Below are 27,256 nucleotides of genomic sequence, written 5' to 3' on the forward strand. Positions count from 1 at the left end.
TAAATATATGCAAACAATATTTTAAGAGAAAAAAACATATTTGCTGCTGTAAGTTGGCTATATTCATTTCCCCAAAACAATGGTACAGTAATTTTGTCATTGTAGCACTCTATATTAAAATTGAATTTGGGTCCACACAGTTATGTAGATTATCCAGAGTATATTATAAAACTTCTATATATATGGACCAAGGAGCAGAAGCAGCTTTTTTCTCTGTTAAAGGGAGGTGGATCAATAAATCCATTTATGTTGAAAGATCAGGAAGGACGGCTTACACAGCAATTAGGACCCTGAAAGGAAGTGCGCTTTTATCTTCCCACACAGAGCTTGACGTGTCTGGCTGCAACCTGAAAAAATAATGTGCTTTTTTAGCTACTTTCCATTCAAATAGAAGCCATTTGATTCTCTACAATGGCAACACACTGTTCAGGCTGGATCAATGTCAGGTGTTGTTTTTCAGGATTTAGTGGGAGCTGTATGGGATTTGGGGGGGCTTAGGGACAATGGAGTTCCGAAATAACGGCATCATATCAGAATTTCGCTCATCCTCCCAGAACAATCGTAAGTAATCACATCATGATCGTGATCTGAAAATGTCAAAATCCACATCTCATGAAACATTTAAAGGGAAACAGCCATTCTGCTGCACAAGGCTTTTTAACTTCGACATTCATCGCTGTATTCACTTGTGAATTCTGTGGTCCTTGAATGCATGGAGAAGCTTCAGTCACTTCAACTCACTTGTATTCTACATTCTATGATCTGATACTTTTCACTTCCTCCATATACCCACTTTTACAGCAGAAACATAATGTTGTTGTGCAGTGCTACTCAGCAGGAAACCCAATTTCCAGTGAACAATGAGCTTGTACTGAACTACCCGGCGCTTCAAAATGTGATTTAAGAATCCACTGCATCCTAAATAAATGTATTTTTTAAAAGGTTTCTACATTTTTGGCTTAGACTCAACAGCATGAAGTCTTCACAGACACTTGTTCTTTTAGGAACAGCAAAGCATCACATGAAAATAAGAGCACAACAGTTATATAACAGGGATCTGCCACAACCAAATGATGATTAAATGACAAAAAAAGCTAAGCGAAACCCAACACTAGTGTATGCATTGCTCATGGGCAGTCACCTCTGCCAATTTAGATGAGCCTCACAACAATTTAAAGAGGCTATACTTTGAAATGTGGTCATTTGATTTGAACTGTTAAGACGAGGAGTTAAGGTTGAGGAAGGACCGCTGCAGAGAAGTTTCCAAAAACAGCAGAAAGGTCTCCATCGTGTGCGCTCATGTAGAAGTACGATTTGTGAATGGGGATGTCAGTGGGCTGTTGTGCCCTGTGAAAACAATACTTCCTGACTTAACATTTGAAGCATTTTCAAATGATTTTCAGGAGATTATCATCACGAGAATAAGTCATTTCAGGATATTGTATCCACTTCCTTCCTGAGCTGCATGGTCTCTGCAGTGTTGAACACCAAGAAATCCTATGGTGCTTGTTTTATACACCATAAGAGCTTTAACTGTTGTCATACACATCTAACAAGCAAATATCACACTATGACTTCTGACCCAGAACACTGCATGAAGATCTGCTCGTATGAACTTGCATCGAGGGAATCAATTCCCAAATAATAAAACATAACATTTGTTTGGTGGGTTTATTTTAAATCCTCTTAATGTGGCGCTCTTTAAGCACAAGCATTTTGAAAACAATCATCAAAATTAAAAATGAGGGTTTCCGCCAGGATTTTTTCAAACAGTGGCGGAATGTGATACAAGGAGTATTAACGTTCATTGAATTGGTGAAAACAATAATGCTACTTTTTAATCATGAGAAGTGAATCTCAATCCATTTCATAGCCGTCTTCATCTCTTCATATGTCCAGCCAGAGCTCTGGGATCCTCGGACACGTTCCTGCCAGCTGCTTTTTCTATTAAAAACCGCTATGGTCATGTCCACTTCAATGATGTGTTATATGTTTTCCACGTTTCCACTTTGATTCAAGGCGTTTGATCACCAGATATTGAATATTGGCACAGCGTCACTTGTTCAAGCCGTGGCAGCTTACCACGAACCCTGAATCGAGATTGAACAATACAATATTGTGTTAGCATCACCCAGTCCTGCATCACAGCATAGTTTTGTGTATGATAGTGTCGGACTAGTGTAACTTTTCTCACCTCAACGCCGGCCTTCTTTAAGTAGAGCACAGCATCTAATTATATCCCATATCCTCCAACACCACACACTGCAGGCTATTTGTCATCCATATCTCCGTGACCATCAGAACAGAACCTTTCTCAAATCCTCTACACAGAGGAGCTTGACAACACTATTAAAGATTGTTGTTGGTTTAATGAGCGAGGAGCTCTTAATAGTAGCTCAAACTAATCAGTGGTAGACGCTAAGCGCCATCTGTTTATACCAGGCTTAACCTTCTATTGCAGTAATTGAATGTAAACAGCGCAGAGTGACAGTGGAGTGATCAGTAACTGGAAGATCACTTGTATAAAAGGCTGGGAAGATGTGAGACAGCCACCCTTCACTCGTGTGCTGACAGTAGAAATCGCGGAAATGAATATGAAGCCAAATATATTCCATGATAATCGCAGAATGTTACGGCTTAATAACATCTTTATATTAAAGTACTCTCCTTTCAATTACGCTCATGAGAAAGTCACCACCAAGACAGTCAAATATAAACCAAATAGTGTTGTGTTTAAAAAATAGATTTTCTGATTCTGAATCGATTCGTACATTAATTCCATAAAATCGATTCTTAGGTCCAAAGATCGGATTAATTTACGTTTTAACACATATTCTCCGGGTGAAGTCCAACCCCTTTGACGCAGGTGGGCAGACATGACACCAAAGTCAAAACAACATGCCTCCTCACAGTGGCAACACTAAAAACGTGCCGAGTTTGAAAACAGCTGAAACGCTCAACGCAACGGTCTGGCACCATTTTAGGTTCGGACGCGACCAAACCAAAAATACGACAAAAGCAAAGCAATTAGCATGTTATGCCAAATGGAGGTACTGGAAGTGTTGCAGTATTGCGGAAATACAAACTACCTCACGAACCACATGACGCGACATCACCCAGAGCTCCTGTCCAAACGTCTGTTATCCCAAACATGCACCAGTCAGTAAAAGAAAACGTGAAAAGTAAGCTTCAGTCAGCAGTCAGGGTGGGCATTACAAGTGATACGTGGACATCTCTGGCTTCGCAATCTTACGCGAGTCTGACAACTCACTATATTGATGAGGAGTGGAACCTCATCTCGTACGTACGACAGACCACAGAGGTTGAAACTGTTTACATAGTGCACAATGACCGTCAGGTTGCTGTGAAGCCAGTAACCAGCACTCTGTTTACATTTTCAGTGGCTGAGAATATCTTTCTTTCAGTTTGTTAATAAAATAAAAATGCATTAGTATTAAACAGCAGCATCTTTTGGGTGAATTTTTAATGTCATATTTCGAATAATGCACCAGTCCCATGAGCAGTCACATCTGGCGTTCTGTGTCTGGATCTTTATTATCATTTACTATCAATCTTTCATTAATTTCCTGTTCAATGTCAATATGATACTAGTATTAATATGTTGCGTAACTTGTCATGTGATTATGGCAACAGCTCAGAAAGTGGTTTAAATACTAACCTGAATCGAGATTGGATGAGATCGAATTGAATTGAATTGTGATAATCAATTCTAAGTCATGAGAATCGGAATGGAATCGATTCTTGAAATTAGAATCGATACCCAGACCTAAAACCAAATGTATCAAGAGCAGTCAAACCAAATCTGAAGCAGCATTTCAGACAACGACACTCCCCCTCCATGCTTTCACCTTTATCTTCCCAAACACTGATAAATGTGTGTGACCTTCAGGTGACGATCACGACACCTCCTGAACACCGGTCCCCCGTTCTACCGTCTCACCTGCTTGTGTTGTTACCCGTGTGTGTGAGTTGCCACCGTGCAGGCAACACTGAGAGCTTTGACAACTCCCCAAGGACCAATTAGAGGTGAAAAAAGTAGAATGTCAGCCACGGAGAAGGAGCGTGCGTGCAGTTGTGCACGTGTATGCTCATGTCTGCTTATGAGTCTGCATCTGAAGAGGGTATGTCCGGTCTTCACCCTCAGACACGAGCACACCTGAACCACTGGACAGTCCAGTGACATGTGAATAAATGAGGCAATTGGAAAAAAATAAAAACTAAAATAAAAATAAAACTTTTAGGTGGTGACATTGCCTTGGGTTGTTCAGAGCTCAAGCAACGTCAGCAGGACCTTCAGCTATAGGGAAAAAATAAGCAACCTGTAGCTGGTGGTTGAAAAACACTGCATATTGCAGTGTATGGTTTTAAAACCATAGACTGTTAAAACCAACCATGTTAGCCAAGAGGCGTCACAGCAAAGAAGTGCTCCGAGAAGAAAGGACTCAGAGCAGGTCAGTGGTCTCGTTTGCTTGGAACAGCAAAGTCAACCGGTGACATTTATCCTTGCTTGTGAACATATGACCTCTAATATGGATGCCAAAGGGCACAAAACATCACATTAACGTCCCATCAAATAAACCTAAATGCTAAAGCAAAAAGGAGACGCCAAAAGCTGTTTAGATGCATTCCATCCAAAGGTCAGGATTTCTAAGGATAATATGACAGATACTAAAGTGATGTGGGTGAGCTCATTTCTCATTCTCTTTCATTTCATTTGTATTGTTCTTCTTTTGCACAAAGGAGGTGTATTGCTGGGCTAGTGGCACCAGGAGCAATTAGCGCGGCTCAAGAATTGTGTCCCCATCATGTGACTTTCTTATGTGGCTGGATTTGCTTTCTGACCACTTCAAAAGTGCTTTTGTTGCCTGACGCTCAGAAAAAGCTGAACTTTTTGATTTGTTCCAACAACAATAACCTCGACCGCGGTTGTGAGCTTGCAGTACTTTGTACTACAAAGGGAAACAACTGTCATGTAGACATTCTGTTTGCTCTTGACACTAGTGAAAACACAGTTTGATCTCATGATGAAAACAACTTTGAAGGAAAAAAATACTCTGGCGGACTTTTTTTATATTGTGTGACAGTGGAAGATATTTCTTTTTATAGTCACTTTTCCACGAGACTAGTATAAAGCCTTGATGTAATTACGATTATGCTAGTGCAATACATATTACACTTGTCATCGGAAGTCCATATTGAGGCCGACTGCAGCCATATAGGCACCACGGCAGCATTGATCTCTTACCTTGCATCACTTTCAATGCATATGTTATTTCCATGCTATAGCTCCAATCTGATGATGCCATGAGCTTCAGAATGACTTCACTCCAGCAGCTTTGCTCTAAGAGACACTTTCTTTAGTCATAGATATTTTGCTGATTCCCTTCCTCCCAGTTCCGGAGCAACATGTAAACAGCCTCCAAAAGACCGCTTAAAAATCCATTCATTTATTAACTGTGCCCCTATGTTAGCTTGGCTGATACCAAGGATTACGGCCATCCTCGCCTGAAGAGGAGTTCAGAGCGCGAAGAGAATAGTTATCTTCCAATATACCCTAATGAGAGAAATCCACCTAATCTTGCACAAAGGGGGTTAATCCTTTGTTGTGTGATCCCCCAGGTTTTGCCCATCCTGGTTGCACTGACTCAAGCAGCAGACGGATGAACTTACCATACTGCAATGATTTAGGTTTCAAGCAACCAGGCCACTGAAATAGCATCATGATCAGACCTACACTTCAATTTTAAATCATATTAAACTACTTAATAAAGCTGAATATTCAATTCCAATATTCAGTGGGAGATGAATTACAAAACCCCCAGGTAAAAAAAATAAAAGTTTACGTAAGTAACATAAATTGTGGACTATAGAACACGTGGGAATATTACCTGCAACCACTAAACTTCTAAAAGAAAATAGATCTTGTTCATACATAAGCCGCACCACTCTATATGCCACGGCTGCAGTGGTGCTCTCTGCGCCATAGAAAGGTCAGTCGTGCATCCTGCTCAAAAATGCATGAGGATCACTTCTAAACTAGTTTTGAAGACTGCATCCTGACTCATGAAACAAACTGACTGACCAGAGTGACTCATGAAACAAATTTGCAATGTTCTGAACATGAATCATCAACACTTGACATCTTTTATTTATATTATTAGTCCTCAAAATGCGCTGTTTTCGCCCGCATGTCCAAAGTTCAGAGACCACAGCCGGTCTCAGCTGCTGCTTCCCGTTTATGGTCATATTGAGCACTTTAAGATAAATAAAACGCCTGTGATTTCATCAGTCTGATGTGATGAAGCTCAATATCTTGGCAGCAGGAAGCTCTTTAGCCTGTAAAAATCTATATATTACTGACGTTGCTGTATAAGCCTGATTTCAAATTACAAAATAACAACAATGCATAATTTTATTCAATTCTTTGCTTCCCATTGGTTCCGGTGTTGATGAAGAAAACAGAATTTAGCTTTAACCTGGGACTGAAATAGAGGAAAATAACTCATAATAACTGGTGTTGTATGGATTGGTGAGTCAATTCGTAGTTGCTTCAAAATGTGATGTTCGCCTACACAACTCACTGATCTACATGCCAATATATACATGGTCAAACAATCCGAGGCAATAACAGGCAATCTCAGTATGGCGCGTAGTGTGGCCAGCATGAGTTCTGCGAGTGGAGTTCATCCCAACATCCCTGCCGTGATCAAGGGCCTTATCATCCTCACTCAGCTCCATGATGCATCGAGCCACAGCAACAAACACCAGGCACACAAAGCTCCTCTATCACATTTAGAAGAAATGATGCAGAGTGGATCTGTCCTCTCGATTCTCTAATGTTTTCGGCGCCAACAAGTCCAAGTGCAGTGTTAGATGGAAATCTATTTACCAGTTGCTGTTTACAACAAGTATAAAATATGATGAAGAAAATGAAATGAGTGCTTACAAAATGACGGTGTTGGAACATTGAGGTATACTGCGTGGGACACCGTGTGAAGTTCTGCACCTCGCAAATATCTCGCCTTTCACTTATGGCCGGGTGATCAATTGCTTACAATATATTGAGAAAAAATACTGCTTGATTCATTCATTGGTGTTTTCACTGACCATGGGAGCAGACTGCATGTTGTTTATGTCCCAATATGGATGTAATGTGAGTAAATGGCACATCCACTGGTGCATTTCTGAGCTCTATGACAGTAAGTTGAGTTGTCACTTGAAGACATTGACAGGCTGTGAGACTGAGAAATGTCATGTGACCCCGCCTCCTTGTGATGAAGAGCATACAAACATGTCAAGAAACTGCCATTCAAAAGCTGTGTCAATGAGCCTTGATCATGGCTGCTGTGATGGCCAGTAAATTTGCAAGCATACATGTGGCAAATAACATGCACCACCAGTAGTACAGGTGGGTCCAGTCACTTCATTAGGCATGATTTATATTTATTTTCTCCCAATAACCAACACTCATTCAGTACGTTTACAGCCTCAATTCCTCATCTTGACCGGGTGGTGTCACAGTTCAAGGACTGACTTGTCTTCAGGACCACATTGCAGGCATCACTGTTTCAATATGAATTCTGCAAACTGTTTGGGCGAATTAAGTCTATAGAAGTCACCATTAACCCCATCTCAGATGTCTACGGAGGACATATTATTTTATCATATATGTACTTAACATCCTATCTATCATCCTGTCCTACAGCACGTGCTCATGCTCATGTGAAACAAACAAAGCAAAACTAAAACATGTCCAAGCCTCCATGACTTTGAAGACCGGCAGAGGAAAAGGAGGAGATTTTCTTGTGCAAAGCAAGCAAATGGAAGATAAAGAAAAACTTCCTCTAATCTCCTGATATATTCTAATCTCACTAAAGAGTAAAAAGGAAAGTTTAAGATGGCACAATTGGTTTTCACATCATATCCACATTGACTCAAGTTGCACAGTAACTCCGCCATCTTCTTGCTCCTCTTGTGTCTCCTCAGTCATTCTGCCTTAGGTCAGGCTCATTCCTGTGTGATGTTATTTGTGTCTCCCAGAAAATAAAGTGCAAGCAATTCCGCCACATGCATGGCCAACATCTACTTCATGTTTTTGAATAGAATACATATTTGACAAATTCATTAAAGTGAAGGAAAGTCTAACCTTATTGCCATAAAAGTAATATGCATGCACAATCATCCGGTGTGTGCCCATGCGGTGCTATTGTTTTAACAAAAACAAGTAAATTTATAGTACATTTATTATTATATATATTATATAGTATTTAAAGCACCAGTTGTTCAGTGTTTGCAGTTAAGTGACAATACTGTCCTTTGGATTGATATGTGATTGTTGAGGGGGGAGGGTTACATATGCAAATGCTTTTAACTGACCACACATTGACCTAAATTCATTGTATAAAGTCAAGTTGTAATCACTATCAGAGCAAATGCATATTATCTTTAGTGCCTGTAAACAGCATATCCTCGTGCTAAGTTGTATGGCACAGAGACATAGGAGCTAAAGCTCTCTGTATTATACCGAGATCATTTACAAGCAGGCTTTTAGTGGTGTTTCCAGTCACACAAAGCACACAACAAGACATGTACATGGTGGGCTGTGTAATCCCTGCCCCCTCGGATTGACCCCAACACACCCATCCACGCACCATGCCACCAAGCGACCCATTCCCAACAATTAACAAAGTCCCCAGCCAGTAATCCTGCTGCAAACCTGAGCTGCTTTAATCTTAACAAAAGGAAGATCATATTGGTTCCAATGTGTGCGTGTGTGAATGTGTGTTTTTGCCAGTTCTACTCAGTTAGACTGCTTGGGTTGGAGACTCACACCAAATTTTCTTCAGGTGAGCATGTAGTGGACCTCGAGTCGGAGCTTTGTTACATGCATTGAGAACAATTAGTGATGGGTCGTGCTGCCGGGAGCAGATGGCACGTCAGGATTTAGAATGTTATGTAACTTGGGGGAGGTTTCCCCGGAGGTGGAGGCAAAAAGTGGAAGAAAGGGGGGAAAAACGTCTTCCAATGAAGTGGTTAGACAGGATTCAAGACTTAGGAATACTTTTGATGATTGCACATTTGCCAAAATACGATAAACATTTTAATGGTGCTCAGAAGAATGCTCAATTGGCAGGAAAAAATATAGGGCTTTCTCAGTCAATCGGCAAATAGCAACATGAAAAAAAATAATAATCAAAAAATGCTCAGAATATTAAAAGAGGGAGTCCTAGCTTAAGAACCAGAAAGACATTAGGGAATTATTAAGTTATTAATATATCTCCGAGAAAACATGCACTAAGATTTGGGTGGAATGGAGGATTGTTAGTATTGTCATGTAGAATTCTCTGTAATTTATATAGTTGCAAAGGTTGACATCTCAAACTCCCTAACTCCTTGACAGTTTATTATATTAAGATAATTCAAACACCGCTTGAAAACAGAGAACCAGGGATTCACGCTCGTGAAACAACAACTATGGTATTCAGCTCAAACAGTTTCTGAGAGCACAAAATGATCTTGTGTTGCAAGCCCATGTATGTTGATGGCAAAATTGTCGGCATGCACACTGCTATAGCAATGTGTTGACTGAGTGGTACTTATGCACTACGCATTCTGTCTCAGGATAAGGTCCATAGGCCGAAAAAAGATGTGAAGATGAGAATGCCAATGAATTGGACTTGGACCCAGCAGGGGGTGTTGTTTCACTTTCTAAACATGAGTCACAAGATTGAGATGGCGGTCTCATCTGGTTCAGTCCTCCATCACACCAAAAATGTGTTGCAGTCATTTCCAGAAGCTCACATAGTCAAAAGTGGTCACGGCTTGCAGCACCACGCGGTGCCACACCACAAGCCGTGACTCACACTAGAAGGGGTTTGCACAAGTCAGAACACTAGATTTGCAATGCAGCGATATTGATGAGGCATTTAAAGAGAACAAAACAAGCAATACAGAGAATATAGAGTGCTTTTGTGCTAATACTTGTTAAATAAAAGCAAAGACCAGGCTAAGTCAGTGGATTCATGACTACGATCATTCGTTCTGATTTACCACAGACACACAATATATTTATTTTGAATCCAGTCATCGACAGTGGACTTGCTAATATCTGACAGAGTGTCTGCAGCAGTCTGTGACTAGAGGGTCTCATGTTGACTCTATGCTCCACTGAATTAAACAGCCTTCACAGGGATCAACGATGAATGCTACAGGAAATAGTGGGTTTCAAAAATTCCTGGCGGAATCCCTGTACACAGGTTTAGTTTGGGTCATGACAATGTGAAACACAAAACTAACTTTAGATAGTATGGGTGATGGTGATCGAGGTCTGTGAGGATGGCGACTCTGATCAACATTGAATTTATTCAACACCACTCTTTGCAGGGCGATTCAAAGTTTTCGAACAGTGCTTTATATTGAAATTTCGCCAGAGGTGCATTTCCTTTTTTGACTGGTTTCCTGCATGAATGATCATCTGAACTTTGACTTGGCCATAACCTCAGCAGTGCACCTTGATAAATAGTGCTCAAACACTGCCACCAAAAGCCACAGCTCAAAACATTTTTGCTGTAAGTCTGCTGTTAATATCAGTGCATTGTATGGCAAAACCATTCAGAGAAACCAGTCTAAAACTTTCCTTTTTTTTAAGGTTTTTTTTTTTAATTGTGTGCTAATAAAATTCTAAATGGATAAAGAATCTCCAATCTGTTGCTAGTCCATACATCAACTTCACTTTCATTAGCGTTGCATCATTTAAATCAAGACTGAAGGGTTTAAATCCACTCCCATTGATTCATGTGTGTCACAAAGTCTAAGTTGCCTAAATGACTGAAGCGGTGGCAACAAAACATTCACGTCTATCCTCCCCTCAAAGCCAGTCACACCTCAAGACTCGCTGTTTATATGCAGTGGAATAAGACAGAGCTTTAAAATGAACCACTTAACATGTTGGTTGAGCATGCCACAGGTGTAACACCACAGTCATACAACAGCAGCATCTGTGCCCTTGGTTTGACTTCAAAAATCAATTAATGAAATGACTGTGAGTCCCTTGCACAAACATTAAATGGTGCCTCTTCGACTCTATGCTGTAGAAGAATGGATTTGATAACTACAATAAGGGAAACCGTTGGACTCTATTCTCACAGTCTCAACTTTCAATAAAGGCTGTTTTTCTAAGATGTTCAAGCGAGAGAAAACATGAACTAGTTAAACCAAGTGAGCGCTGTAAAAACAGTCCCAGTGTGAAGCTTACCATAGAGAGCTGTGTGTTCTTTCTTGTGTGGGACTGTGTTTACGAGACTCTCCACTGATCCTCTGTTTGCACTTCTTTCATTCACGAGGACATTTTATCATGAGAGCTCCTGCTTTATGGCTGACAGAGAACCCACAAACAGCAGGGGCACAAACACAAACAGACACAGTCCTTTTGTCACTTGTCTCTAGAATTTAGCGTGCCATTACAATGCAAATGAGCTAACATCTCTCCTTGTAAACAACTGGTGTTGGAAATGGGGGTAGAGAGGGGTGACATATGGGTGTATATTTGAGGCAGCCCATGCTCAAATTAAGTTTCATTTGTCACTTGTTGTTATGTTAGTAGGACATGGAGATCTATTTCACACTTAAGGACTGGTTCTTATTTTTGTTGACTGGAGATGGCGCCAAGTGAGAACTACTTCCAGAAAGCATCAATTTTTAATACCAGGCAGCTCCATCTTACATACCCTGTCTATATTTGTCACTCTAGCACTGGCAAGCCACCTTTACCAGCCCCACGCTCGACGACTGACACAAATATTAACAACACAATCTTAGGAGTCAAAACAAAACAAAACAAAACAAAACATGAATTCAGATTTTAGAAAAGCTTTGTCTTCGGCTCCATCCACATGGGAGCAAACATTCTCTATCTGATCATTTACTATGCTTTTGAATTTGTAGGAATATAGACACACATGAGTATGTAAAGAACATATCAGACTACAGTCAAATCAAATTAATTCAAGGGTAAAATACAGCAGAAATGAAGACTTTATTAGACATCCAAGTTTCACCTCAGAAAACCAATTAATGCAGGCGGAGAGAAACAATCCACAAAAGAAGTAACGGCACATTTCCAGCTAGAAAGATGCCAATAATTCAAGCTAGGCATATTGAAGCGCGGCGTGATATATTTTCCATGTTTCACACTCTACAATTTACAGAGTTCACAAAAAGCAATTACACTCTATCCAACCCACAACCCCACCAATGTCAGAATATGACGGTTTGATCTGTTTGATCCACTGAGAAGTGTGTTGCGCTCACTAAACTTGTTGGATATCCACGCATCTTTATGTATATCAATACTGATATCAGAGCAAATTCAATGATCAGCGAGAGTTTTGCTTTTTCAGTGGGAATCATGAAATGAAAAAAACACATTTCCTGCTCCCCTTAACTTGGAGCTCATATGCAATAGCGATAGAGAATGGTTGAAGAGAGTGAGTAGTTCGCTGCCCTCAAAGTAGGTGGTGGATAAAAAGAGTACAGTCAGAGAGCGAGATACTCTGCACAGGTGGAAAGCTACTCATGTGCTCAAGCGGTCGCTGGTGTGGTATGTCGATATCGTAACATGGAACAACAATCGTTACATAACTTTGTGTTTGAAATAGAACAGCCAAGTGTTTTTTTGCACTCAAACTTTGTGAATCACTCAATTAAAAAACTGTAATTACATTGTAGGTAAACAATGGGATGCTTTTTTTGCTCCCATCTAATGACTTCCCTGAGAAAAAAACAAGTAAATAGAGCATTATATTCACATATCGAGGCGCTTAATTATGAGAGACTTGTCCATACAGAAACATGGTGTGTCTGAATAGACAATGTTCTGGGAGGACAGAATGCAAATCAGCTCATTTACCTTGCTCAACTTTACTCACCAAACCAAGTCCAAGGCTGCGCATTCGGTTTAGTGCACGCAAGCGGGGACCTTGGTCTCTGGCTGTGTATAAGTAGAACAGCAGGTTCTCAACCACTTTTTAAGCAAACGCATGACAAATCCAAAACCTCTTGGTTGAAAAAAAAGACACCACCTATACTTACTGAACCCATACTGAAAAGTAAATAACTATGTTTTCACTATCTATAATCTTTAAACTCCCTATTTTGAGAGCATCTTAAGAGTAGATTAGATTAGACTATTCTGCTATTGGGAGACTCAGATTTCCTTCAAGAAAATGATAAATTTCAATGTTCATTTTGTCTGTGTGAAGTGGTTTATGAAATAATATCTAAAATACAGTATTGGTTTTATTTTGCTTTAAGTTGTATGTGTAGTTTCAACAATATTGGACAAAGTTTTGATGATTGATTTCCCCAGACATGATTCAGTTTTATTCTTTAGGACATTGAATGCAAAATTGTACGACAAAAGTCATATGAAATAAAAGCTCATTCATGTCTGTATTTTTTTTTTTTTAAATCTGGTCCACACCAATTAGATTTGAGAAATATGACAGAGCAATTGAACATGGAACAAGAAAGAACCATTCTGTCTCCTTGTGCTTTTATGTCAAAGTTTCGAGGAAATGCTATTATCAGCAGCAGCTGAGGGACTGTATGAACAATTCTGCATTAATCTACTTTCCCCTAACATAATATACTCTGACTCGCTCGCCTCTCTTCTACTTTCACCTCTAATTAAAGCAGACAAAGCTCAAGATGAGGACCACTTCACACTCAGCAACATCTCTTTGTGACTGTTTGCCTTGTGCTTTTTACTGCCAGCCAAACACGCTGGGAGAAAAATAAGAAGGTCAATTCTTGTTCGTTTTCTCATCAAGACTTTTCTCAAATTTGGCGGATGTGAAGCTTTGAATAAACCTCAAAACTGTTCACTGATCAAACATGTGATCTCAGCATAACACACGCTTCTCTGCCAACTACCCACTAAATTACAAGAACAAAGTCATATTGACAAGAACAAAGGAGAAATTTGTTCATTTTTAAAAAATCTTATCCCTCGCCTTTCACCCTAACTAGCCAGGTCAGGTTACAGGCAAGCTGCTCTCCATCAATCACTCCAGCAGGTGACACACTGGAAAGCGAATACTCACTTAAGAAGGGCTTAAGGCAGTCCTGGAAAGATACTGACTCTCTTACATGACTAGTCTCATGTAAGTTTCATGCTGCTGCCGCATGTTTTTTATTCTCTCTGACCTGACTTTGATGAACAGCATCCTACTGTATTAGCAAGGAGTGTGCAGCAGACCTACATGGCTGTAATTGGAGGAGCTGTCAGGCCACGAAGATAGGGAGGCTGAACGTTGTCTTCAAACAACGATTTGCCGGCACTCTTCCAGACAGATGCGGCTGAACACCTGTCAGAGGGAAAGTGTGAAGCAATGTCAGCACAAGCGGCTGCTGTTCACATGCATGCCAATTTGGTGTCTGCTGTTGCTTGGACTCGTGGATGCAGGGAGGGCTGCATCCACATTACCCCATTAACAACTGGATTGAGTCGAAAAATGATAGCTCAGAGACTGATTTCTGACAAAGGGAGCACCATGTGAAAAATAAAGTGACAGTCAACAGTTGGCCAGTTACCTCTTTAGATTTAATCCTGTGAACTGGATTGACTTAAAAGCATCAGTCTCCTCAAAATGACATCAAAAATAGCATGAAATACAGCTCAGCTCATTTGGTTTTACAGCCTCAATTGGAAGTTCAATTTCATAATGATGAAGGAAAGAAAATCTGATGTGCTCTGGTCTGACTGGGCTGCACTCCTGCCCTCCGTATCTCCAGTTCTCTGCCGATGAACATGACAGCATCAATGAACCATGACCTACAGCAAAGTTTGGGCTTGTCATTTTCAGCTTGTGCAGGTTAGCACCAAAGAACTATCTGCATTTGCTGACACCCCTCCACACTGTGATGGACACGTGGTCCTCATCTATGTGGTGGGAAAGTAATGGTTTCTCTGCATGTTCAAAAGTATTAGCATGGTGAAAGACTGCAGAGGAGCTGTCCAACAAGAGTTTGGGGCTGTGTATTGTGTGACTTAACTGTCAAGTTTATATTTTTGTTGTACTGCAAGCATCCTAACACTATAAACATCAAGAACAAAGTGCTTTTAATTCACAACACAAAAATTAGTCGGTTGCATTTCACTTCCAACTCAGCCAAACTATGAATTTTCATTTTAAAACAGGAAGAAAAAAATATATAACACAATGGAAATATTGTCGTATTTCACACCTCTATAAAATACACATTTTATTTTTAGGCCAAGTCGCCTATCCCTCCTATATTCTCTTCCGTGTCTTGTCATGCTGGGACGTGCACCTGTGTAAGTCTGCGTTCTGATAAAATTGACAAGGCAATTGATAATATAATATATGTAATGTAATTTTCGCTGATAAAATAATGTGAAAATGTTTGACTAGTTACCTGACTCATGTTTCAGCTCTTTCTGATTCATACATCATGAGTGTTCGGACGTGTTGTTCATTTATTCTAAAGTTTTATTTCAACAGAATTTCCAATACTCTGTAATGGCAGCACATTAGATTTCTTAACTGAGTGGCATCTATTTGGATCTGAGAACAAAGAAAATGGTTCCAAAATGGCTGTCACTACTTACTTTGTCCTCTATTTCAAAAAGCCTACATCATTTTTGGATGCATTACAATGAGTGAAGTCATTTCCAAAAAATGTAAACTTGTGGCTTGAGACAAGAGATGTGTCTTATGCTGTGTTCTGCAAGATTCCAAATAAGCCACACATGTGATCCATGTATCCATCATTTTTATCAATCCACATCTCTTCACTTAAATGCATTCTCTTGCTCCTAATAACATCTCAAATGTGTTGTTTATTCCATGTCGGAAATAAAGGTGTTTTTGTTTTGTGTATTGGCAGTTGAACCTGCAGGAAACGTATCCCCCAATGGACATTGAGGATCAAAAGCATTCGATCACACTTCTACTTTTCAGCTCTAATCTGCCTAAAGTACCTGACGCTGCACCTGGATACACACACAAACACACACAGGGAAGCCATTGTCGGGGCAGTTATCACATGTCAAGCAGCATTAGCACACAGAGAGGGTTTCAGGGCTTCATTAGCATTCAAAGCTCTGACAGTGAACCCAGACATTAGATCACATCATCTACTGTGTGTCTTAGAGAATTGAAATCTGATTACAGCATTCACTCCACCAGAGTTCCATCTCCAAAAGACCTCTGCTAAGCTACCACCTTCAGGGTTGAAAATGAGACACAGTTCTGAAGTGTGTCTTCAATTTTATGGCGATAGTAACTGCTTGCCACATTCAACTTTCATTTCTCCAAGTCATTTTGTTCTCCCGTTGTCCTTCTGATAATGATGGCTGTTTCCAATTGATACTTCCACTTCTTCTCATCAACATTATTTGTCGTGGCCCACTGTTAGAATCGATACATATACCTTCCTTTAATTACAAAACAACAATGCTGTTGTGAAATACAGTGCAGTGCTGCGAAAAGCAACTATATTCAACACTTTTCCCATTTGAGATTCACTTTTTCTTTCTTTTTCCCTTCCAAGATCTCATTTCTTTTCGAATCTCTGCTTCCATTTTGCTCGTGTGGAATTCTCTGCTCTCTGCAGATGATGAAGGCACTGTTACCCTCCATTGTGCCTGGACCTCCAACCGTCTCAGGAATGGTTTCCGGCTGAGTTAGAAGGAGCTAGGATGAGAATCAGTTCACATTAGACAGGGACTATTGAGCCCAGTCTGCAAAGGGTGGGATCTCCTGTCTAGGTTGAAAATGAGAATGCTCCCTAAGGTGGAGGAGTTTGAATATGTCAGGGTCTCATTCGCACATGGCGTAATGGTGGAACAGGAGATCAACACAGAGATCAGAGTGGTTTTAACATGAAGGAGGACAACCCATTGGCCTGGCTGGAGGAACACTCACAAGTCAATCTGTGGCCCTCTTTACTCAGTAAAGCTATGTATCTTTTTTCTTGAAACATACATTTATATGTCTAAATATCAAAAGGGTCTAGAATGGGAACTGTTGGTACCCGCACCAGAACCCTAGTAAATCTTCATCTTCCCATTACAGGAAGATTGTGTTTTGTTTTGTTTATCAAATCATTGTGAAAGGATTTCGTCAGGACAACTACAGTCCAATGAAATTCGAACTCTCTTTATTTCACCTACAGGAAGCCTGGGGCGATTGGCAGCTGTCAGAATCAACTGCAACAGATGGATGTTTAACATTTTATTTTCATTAAAGGAGTTTCGGTCAAAGGTCACATGAAGCTGCAATCCAGCCGCAGAGAAAACGAAAGGATCCATGAGGGTTGATTATATTCACAAACAACGTAGTCTGGTACTCACAGGCACTGTTCTGAATAATTCCCCTTCGCTGCCAGGGTCAGAGTTCAGGAAAACTGTTCGGACGTGAATCAATATTTCCTAATCATATTTCTGCCTTTTTTTGTTGCTTGGTTTCAGTTCTTCTGGAGCAGATACAATTTAGAACGTCCTTCTTTCTTGTGCCAGCTAATAGCAGAGGTTCAACGTAAATAAAATCTTTATTAGCAGCAAACCATCTTCTCAATAAGGAATGCTGCTCTTCAAAAAGTCAGACAGGCATTGGGATATATCAAAGTGTGACGCTGAAGTCAATAACAAAGCCTCGTATTTGCTACTAGTTTCTGGGGCAAATTAATAATAATAATTATTCTAAATTTTGGCATGAACTCCTGCAACTCCTCCTCATCCACATTGAACAATCTGGATCATCCTCCACACTCACACCTGTCCTCCACATGTTCTTATTAAGAATGGAGCTCACTGGCTGTTTACTTCTCCTCCAACATTCTTGGTCCAACATATTCCCTGTCTCTTCTCTCCACATGACCATGCCACCTGAGTCTGGCTTCCATAACTTTGTCTCTAAACCCGTCTACATGAGCGGTCCCTCTCCTATCCAATCTGGCCCTTCCTGGTCACTCCCAAAGCAGCATTTTCATCTTCTAACTTGGCTTCTTGTCCTTGTGTAACTGCTATTGTCTCAAAAACAAAATGTCTGATAAAACTTCCAGGGCACCCTTGACAGTCTTCGCCCGTTCCAGTCTGCCTGCACCCTTCCTCTTCACCGCCCTTGATCTCTGTCCGTCACATTTAATGTAATATGTTGTATTTGAAAAATACCACAGCAGCTTGTTTTTTTTTTAATTAAATTAAAAAATAAATAAACAAATAAATCAAACAAACATATTGTGAGAAAATGTGTGTCTCTGTTTTCTTGCACTGATTGCATTACCTGCCAATTGTTCTCACTAGTTAGTTGGTTAGCTAAATAGCCAAGAGCAACACTATCATTAATCACTCACCTCTCACAAGGTCTACAAAATTTGAATAATCCACTTAAGCAGTCAAATGGCACAGATGCATCTGATTGTCCTTTGGTCTGTTAGATGACACAGCGCTTCCTACTAAACTCAGTCAATGTTTGTAGAAATCAAAGATGATGAGTGCAACACCAATAAACAAATACTGTTGGGTCAACAAGTAACACAACATTGTTTTCAAAACTATGTGACCACTGATATTTTTCACCTGATAAGTTGGCGGAATGTAATTGTGTAATTGCTCAGTAGGGCAGGGAAAGAGAGACTGCATACTCTTACTCAATAAGTGTACAGGTGACGTCACACCTGAAGATTTTATCAGACATATTGAATCCCAAATGAGCAAAAACAATTGAAAGTAGAAAGTAATAGAGAACCTGCACAGTAAACGCTTCAGCAGCTTTTAAAAACATGGGATAATGGCCTTCTTTAAAGTGATAAGTTCAGCAGAATAAAACCATTTATTTGTTTTGAAATACTGACAAAGGATTATAGGTGTGGCAAAAAAATAGAACTAGTGACCAGCTATTGAAAACTAGTTAAAACTCAATAAAATTTGCAGGTGGTTTGTGTCATCAAACACAAACTAGCTTCAGTTTGCATGAAATACATTCATTGGCGTGTGGCGAATGAAGCACACAAAGCCAGTACATTAGCAAAATGCGCCTGATTTTTTTTATTTTTTTTATCCAGAGATTAAAACATTTAAATAAACACTGCAGCTTACAGATTTGGCAACTCCCTTTCCAAACCCAACATTAAACATTGACTGCCATCAAGCTGTCCAGACAGATTACAGAGAGAAATTTTAAATCCCCACAATCTGACGGTGGCTGGAGTGCTCCTTTTTTAGATCCCCCAAAACAGCAGACGAGGATGAATCATAGAGAAAACAGGGAAGGGCTGATGGCACATGATGGCAAGCGCACGGGCAAAGAGGGGAACTATAATTTAACGAGTATGTCGGAATTAAAATTTTGGATTTTAAATATCTATATCTGTATAGACCAAATATTTCAAGAAAAGGAAACATGGAAACTTCATAGTGTGAAACGTCTAATTATAAATCTACAATTGAATATATATGAATCTATAATATTCACAAGAGTCCCCGACGACGAAGTACAACAACACAGATTGGAAAATTAAAAGAAAAAAACATTCAATTAAAAGTTGGATCCGAGACGACAAGGTGCTGCAACTCCGCATCAGTAGCGGCAGACGCTTCATACAACTCGAATAATCTTCAGTTTTACAATGATCGCACTGTTTCCGGAGAGAACAACAACGAACTACACCAGTCGTTTTTCAAATCTCCTGTCTTTTAAACGATGACTTATTTAGTTTGTCTTCAATAAACCACTTTTATGCTCAAGTTCCAGGTGGCGCGCAAACCACACCAGCCAAATGTAACTTAAAAGTGACCAAATATACGAGGTGAAAACGGCGAACTCCAAATTCATGAAACAGCCAAGCAGTTCAGGAAAAAAGAAGCTGCGGGGAAGACTCACCGCTGAGCGCCGAGGATGGAGCTTGAACCGGAGCGACCGCGCCACTGAATCCGACGGAGACGGAGTGAAGAGTGCAGAGTCCGCCGCTCCTTCTCTCTCTCCCCCCCGCCTCGCTCTCTCTCTCTCTGCCTCCCTCTCTCGCACCCCTCCACACCCCGCCCCTCCCTGAAATACGTTTCTCATTAATCATTCCTTGTCCGCTCACGCCTCGCTAAAATATGGTCGCCATCCGATGACAACAACTTTGAATGTCGATTGGTTTTTAAATGCATTTTATTCTCCTCAACCTCTGCCTTCCTTTCACACCAGCTGAACACCGCTCTCCCAACTGCTTCACTAGAGGGCATGTGATAAAATACACCACTTCATTGAAACTCTGAATCTTCTGATCTGAATTGGCACAATTAATAGAGTGTTAAAAGACACCTGAACAAACATGAGCTTCAAATAGGTGGATTACTGGCAACAGAAGACTGGACGCCTCATGCCAGAGCAACGTCATCGCCTCAGAGATGCAGTCCACACTCTTCTTTAGGAAGTGGAGGTCAGCAGATGTTCAGTCATTCTTCAGTCGCCAGCACACTCCTTGTCAGAGAGGCTTGCAGAGGGCGCGGTGATGGAGAGGAGGACCAGGGGCAACACTGAGAGCACATTGTCTAACTCCTCACCCTCTAGAGGGAGAGCACCTTCAATCATCACCCGAGGACCACCACTTCTAAAGCCGCTTTTTGACTCTATTTAGTGTGTAACCTTGAGCGTTTACGGTTGCAACACACCATTTCTGTCATGAACAGTCTTGTTGCAGACATCTAAACCTAGGAAAACATGCAGTAGTGCTCTGCTTATTTTTATGTTGGCCCCTGGTGTCAAGGTGAAACTCGAGAACCTCTCATGAAAAAGTAATTTTGACACCTTCAAGTTCAAATAGTTAGATGTTATACCTCCATAAGGAACTATCCAGCCATTTTTTTCAGTCATCCAAGAGTCATATCGACGGCAAAATGTGTGGCTTTGTCAGGAATTGACTCCTCACTCATAATTTCCAAGATATTGTAGTTGTCCCAAAAATATCCCACACAAAATGTTTTTAAAAAAACATGAGAGGTTAACCAGTATTTCAGTAGCTTATAGCGCCTCCATATTTTAGCTACAGAGTAGTAACACACACAGATACACACATAGCATTCACACCTGCGATTTCTTCAGAAATTGCTTTCCCTGGCTATTTTTATTATTAGGATTTAACTTCAAAATTTCTTTGCAATGCAACTTCATTTTTAATCGAGAACTCCTCTTTTCTTTCTCTTTCTTGAACATTTTGTGCATATTGTGCCATTGCACATGGCTTTCAGCATTTCTGTTTGACATTCACAAAAAATGTGTATTGTGTATTTAAAATAAATTGGGGAAAATAAACAATAAACAACTGTCAACTTCGTTTATTTTCAGCATGGTTTCAATGTAATTCTATAAAAGGATGCAAATAGAATACAAAAATACAATACAAAAATTATGCAAAATAATTCTGAAAATGTTTTCTATCAATTCATTACATTGCACTGACTTTTCTCAACCGCTCTTGTAGAGGTCCTCTATCAAAAACACTCTCCTCTGCCACTGCCACAATGTAGTATTGTATTTAAAAACAACAGAAACAAGAGCCTCTTTTCACGTTTTGCCCAGAACATTAATTATATAAAGTAAATCTGACACAAAGTCCTGCTCCATCTGCTCACTCTGGGGCATCAACAACAGCTCCTTTTGTTACAAACCATGTCAGGATTACCTGCCGTTGTTGATCCGCTCCATTCAAAAACAAAGTCACAAACAGTGACTTTGTTTTCCCAACGAAAGCAAGTCATAACCACTGGAGAATATTGTAATGCTACGGGAAGCATACGGGAAACATCAGCTTTAATATGAATATCCTTTCTGGTGTGAAAAGACACCCACTGACTTCTGTTATCAATCGGGGCTTTATTAGAGCGACTGACTTGGCATTTAAACAGCTTGTTTGTCTCAAACTTGCACACAACTTTCCTCCCCCGTTTTCTTTGCATCCATCTTTTGTAGGCGGTCTAATCCCTGTACATCCGATGTTGGGTTAGTGTTTGGAATCTTGGTAGTGAATTGGACTTGCTCACTCTGTTTACTCGCTGTCTAGATGTTATTTATTATCATTATTATTTAATTTGTTTGTTTGTTTGTTTTGTTCCCTCTTTTTTTCTTCCACGCAGGAAGCAACATTAATTCTTTGAGGTTGGGGTCACCACAAATCATTTATTCAGAGCAAGACTCGAGACACATGTCACTTGTGTTTCCACAAGTCTGCGTCTGAAAGAGCAATCAGTCAGCAGCTTGAATGTCTTTTTCGTTTGGAAAACACTCACAAGGAAAATAGGATTTGAACCCTGACATGCCTGGGGTTGTCTGAGGAGTTTGTACTTGACATCCATTCAGCCATCATCTACTTCACATCCCGTCTAGCAAGGGCAGAGGATGCTGCTCTGACATGTCAGAGTCGGTTATCAGTCCACAGCAGCAAACACACAGACAAACAATCAATCACATTCACACCTCCAGAGAATCTTGAGTCAAAATATGTGTACTGTGGGAGTACAGCAATAAGCCTGGAGGAAACACAAGCAAACTCTTGACAGCAATGACTTTGTGTAGCCAGCAGATAATTTCCTGTTATATGGACTTAGCTGACCTCAGAGGAACCAGGTTAATAAATTTGAGTCTAAAGAAAAGTCAGGTTTCTTTTATGCTTTATAGAAATTCATATTTTGGCTGTAGAAGTTTTTCAAAACAAAACTAAACCTTTCAGCAGTGTGGTGATTTTTTTCCCCACTGACCCTTAAAATTTGCCAGTATTTAATGAAATATATCATGAAAATTGTGGAAAAATATTTTGATTTTTTGTGTTTCATAGAAGCATCATAAGACACAGATGAATACTAGTTTTTTTGTTTATTTGTTATTCACAAGAAAAAAAAAGTGTTTTAATGTTTAGTCTGAATTTAGTCTTAGTCTTATGCCAAAGTTGATTCTTAGTCCCATTCACATATCATTTTATAAGTCATGATTTAGTCGACTAAAAGTCACAACAATGAAGTCAAGTTTTAGTCAAAACATTTTCAGACTCAGAATCAACTTTATTGCCATGGTCAGTGGGGATCCGACCCACTAGAAAAGTGCTTCGGAATAAATTGCTGTAAATAAAATAAAATAAAATAACCCACAATTCACAAAAAAGGTCATTCTATTCCAAAAATACTTGCCTTTTCTCGTTGACGTATTGTTCCACAGCTAAAATATTGACTGAAAATCTGGAATAATAAGCATCTTGAATAAACGGAATGAATGAACCCTCAATGCAACTTTACTGTTAGTGTTTCGATTGTTGACTCAATATGCATTTACAAATGATACACTTCATACACCCTTCATATAAATGGTGATAAATTATATAAACTTTGCAGCGATAACATCAACAGGTTAAAAGAAAAAAAAAACTTAAAATGCAGGTTTCCACAAGGATTTTTTGAACCGCCCCCAAATAAATCATTAAAACTGAAGTGGAAAGCAGCAAAGTTTTGACAATTTAGATTTTAATTAATGAGAAATCTGCAGCTGTCCTCACCAGATGCATTAAGCGTTTTTCGCTTGTTTCGATGTTTCCACTTTGTTTTAATATGTTTCCTCACAAGAGAGTTCATCTTTAATAAAGGGATCATTATTTTGAAGGCATGGTGGCTCTCATTTAAACCATGGCATGGCATTGTTTCCATGTCGCGGAAACCCTAACATAGCAGATCTGCTGCAGCCCTAAATGCTCCAGCATTCGCGGGAATCCTCCTGCATGCAGTTCCATTCGAAGTAACAGGGGTGCAGCAAGAGGATACCTGGTGGATACTTCTGCTGGCATGAACGTGTTGTTTTGTTCTTGTTTTTATTCATCGACTATTCGTCGTCACTCAGTTTTAGTCAGTGTTATTATAGCATTGGTGTCATCTTGTCATCGTCTTTGTCATGGGAAAACGGGGCATTGACAAACATATTTTGTTTTGTTTCGTCAAATGAAATAAACGGTATTACGTGGTAGAATCCATGGGGTGTCCAAAAACTTTTCCCTCACTGTGCAGTTGTTCTAAATATACATGTCATTTGAAAAGTGGCATATTTCTTTGGGAATGTGAGGAAATGGGTTTGCCATCAGAAGACACTGCACATAGTAAATTCACTTTACCGCACGTGCCTTCGCCTTAAATCAAACCCTTTGGCACTATGAGCATTTGCTCTTATCTTCAAACCTCACAATCAAAAATACATGCTCTGAATTTCACTTTCTGAGGTCTAACAAGATGAAGCGAATAAATCTTTATTTTAATACAGTCAATGAACAAATGTAGAATTTCAGTGTTATCGGCACTGCAGCTTCACCCTAAGTGTGTTATCTTCAAGCTCCATTCAGCCTGTTTAGATTGTAGCACCTCATTTTGGTTCGGTCAAACGGCTGAGTTTGTTTATTTGGATTTTATTGATTATTTTTTTTAACATCGCTTTCACTCTTTCATCCCCTTCACAGCTGAAAGTTTCTCACACTGGTAACAAATGATATTTTGAGGTCATTTACCTGCATCATAAAGCAGATTGTTGTTTCGAAAAAGGAATTAAATCCCCTGATAAATTAAAAGGTGAATGAAAATCAGTTCATTTCACGAAAGCAAACTCATACTATCACCGCACATAAAGGGAGAATAAGAGTGTCATTGTTTTTTATTCCTCAAAGTCACCGCGGAATAGAGCTTTTGACAGCCTCTCAAGTCTGACATAAAACGCTAATGGTGTCTTCAGGCTTATCTCAGCTTTGCCATCCTGACGTTTTCTTGTTTCAAGGCGTGGAAATGTTCAAAACAGGGCCCGAGTGTTTTTCGTGAAAAGCCATTAAGTTGTATTAGAGGCAGTGTGGTATCCGTGGAGGTTGACCTACATATTGTTTGCTTAACACTGGCTAATGGCTGTGATTATATCTGAATCCCTGATCATTATGAATTTGACCCACTCAGACGTTATGGAGTGATTGAATCAGCCCTTGGTTTGTCAGTGTCAGCGTGTTTGATTGATGGAGGTATAACTGCATTTCCTCCCTATGTCTCTTTTTAATTTTGTGCAAACTGTTCCCTTGAAGTTACAAACACTGGGACAACTAATCCTTGCTACATGATTCGGCTGGCGGGGGACAAGCCAGGGTTGTCTCGATTATTTGGAGAACATCCATGTTCACTGGAATCTGCTATGAACCAGGCCAGTTTCAGTAGTGGAAATGGAAACATAAGCCCTCTTCACCCTTCCTTTGTCTTGGTGCGAATTAGACAACTAGAGACCACCAGTCAGAGTGTCTGGAACATGGTGTTAAGTAAAATAGACCAGAGGGAGGTTTCACACTATAGACTCTGCCCAGAGTCAAAATCCGTTTTGCACAAAAATCTGAAATGGGAACGCAAGCAAACCAGGCTTTGCCCCCAGACACGGGTCCATCTTGTGTCTTCTCCCTTAGGCACTCAGTGGGTGGTGTGAAATGTGCCCAAGGCAGCTCAGATCAAGACGCAGGAAATGACGTGGCCGCGGGAAACAATCTGCGGCAAGTGATTGAGCATCATTCAGCATTACACATTTTCCTGTCCTACAATTTTCCTGCCTGGTTGCAAGGAAAAAATATTATTAGCGCCATTGTATTTATGACTGCGTTCTTAACTTGCAAAAAACATAAAGTAGTTGTCACACTTCAAATAATAAATCAATTACAAAATTATGAATGACACTTCAACAGTGTGCATGATAAAATTGAATGTAATTCAAAACAGAATATCAAACTTAACTCACTCGTGAATGACGTCCAGGCTTCTGACTGGCCAGTGACCGTGCTCCTCCCTCTCATGGCATCACACGCGGCATCAATGTGCACAGCTCTAGTTCTACATCTAAATATGATCTTTAAAACTAAGATCAAGTACAGTCGTGATGCAGAGGTTATGAGTCGATCTCAGTGAAACAAGTGTTGACAGACTCTGTGAGAGTGTACTTGTCACTGTGGTCTAATTAAAAACCTCTGTTGTGGCGTGACTGACGTAGGGAGCTTGTATCACCACTCTATCTGGCCAAAGCCTGCCTTGTCAGCATGTAGTAAGTGCAACATAGAGAAACGCTTTGCAGATGCACTTGTAAATTCAGCGTCTTACATGCTTATATCCATCTGTATTTCTCAGAGATGCCTCCATGCCAGAGACCTGTTGGTCATATCCAGGAGACCGTGCACTGGTCATGGTTTTGCTAGCACCAGAGACTACTGGCTAGTTTGATTGTGGTTTCAGTGTTGGCTTGAAATACTGCACTTGTGTTTTCGACTGGTTTCTCTGTAGACAAAATGGTGTCACAGTAATGTCTGCCACGCACATGTGTTCACAACAATCTTCTGCTGCTCATTTTAGAAACAGTAGCAGGAGATTTTGTATTAGTGTTAACAATAGGCTGATTTAACTTGTCGATTTAAAACTACTCTGTTTTCACATTTACTTTGTAACTGAAATCTCTGGATCTGTTTGGAAGAAAGGCTGATCCAAAACAGAACTTGAACAGAACTGTGGATATGACTGACTTACTGTGTGGACCTGGTCCCAGTCAGCTCCGCAACTGGGAAAAAAAGGGCACTAAATCCCTGTCAAATGCACTATAGCAATAATCTATAGCACAATATTTGTGGTACCTGCCTTCATGAAAGGAATCCGGTGTCATTTCTGCAATGTCAGTGCATGTAGATGAGCAGTAAATGGATTTTCATTGCACATACAATATGTCGTAATAACTTTTGTGGTTGATAAATAAAGGTCTTGACATGTATTTGAAACATGTGTTCCCTCTAAACCGAAAGAAATAAGGTTTCCTCCCTGTTCCTCCCTCATATTTTGCTGCACCTATTGTACCACTTGGCAATGTCCGTTTGGCAGCGGTACCAGGAGGTAGCAAGGCGTGCACATGAAGCTGCATCATACACGCATGTTTGTAGGACAAGAGTGAGTAGTTTGACCCCTCCACTTGGTATCTGGTGTATTCAGTACCGTTGCCATTGTAACAGAATACTACTCCTTGTCCCAAGATAAAATTTGGAACCGTCTTCAAAGACAATCAGCTCAGTTTCATGATGGCTGGATTTTTGCCCTAGTGCCTTTTGCCTAAGATCAGACTTCTAAAAAGCATATGAGAGAGAAATTCACATTTCTGTGGTGGCTGTGCAAGCTAGTGTTGCACTACATCAGTAAACATTG

At 40.1% G+C, this 27,256-nt stretch overlaps 1 protein-coding gene across 1 annotated transcript in view; it reads right to left on the bottom strand.

The window, feature by feature from the left end:
* Positions 1-20,028, bottom strand: part of cdh6 (cadherin 6) — a 54,772-nt gene extending 34,744 nt beyond the window's left edge. Inside the window, exon 1 of the mRNA XM_053882848.1 lies at positions 19,929-20,028. The gene's annotated coding sequence lies outside the window, so the exon portion shown is untranslated. The remainder of the gene's footprint in view (positions 1-19,928) is intronic.
* Between the last annotated feature and the right edge of the window lie 7,228 nt (positions 20,029-27,256).

Source organism: Synchiropus splendidus, chromosome 13 (assembly GCF_027744825.2).
Source record: "Synchiropus splendidus isolate RoL2022-P1 chromosome 13, RoL_Sspl_1.0, whole genome shotgun sequence".
NCBI classification, from domain to species: Eukaryota; Metazoa; Chordata; class Actinopteri; order Syngnathiformes; family Callionymidae; genus Synchiropus; species Synchiropus splendidus.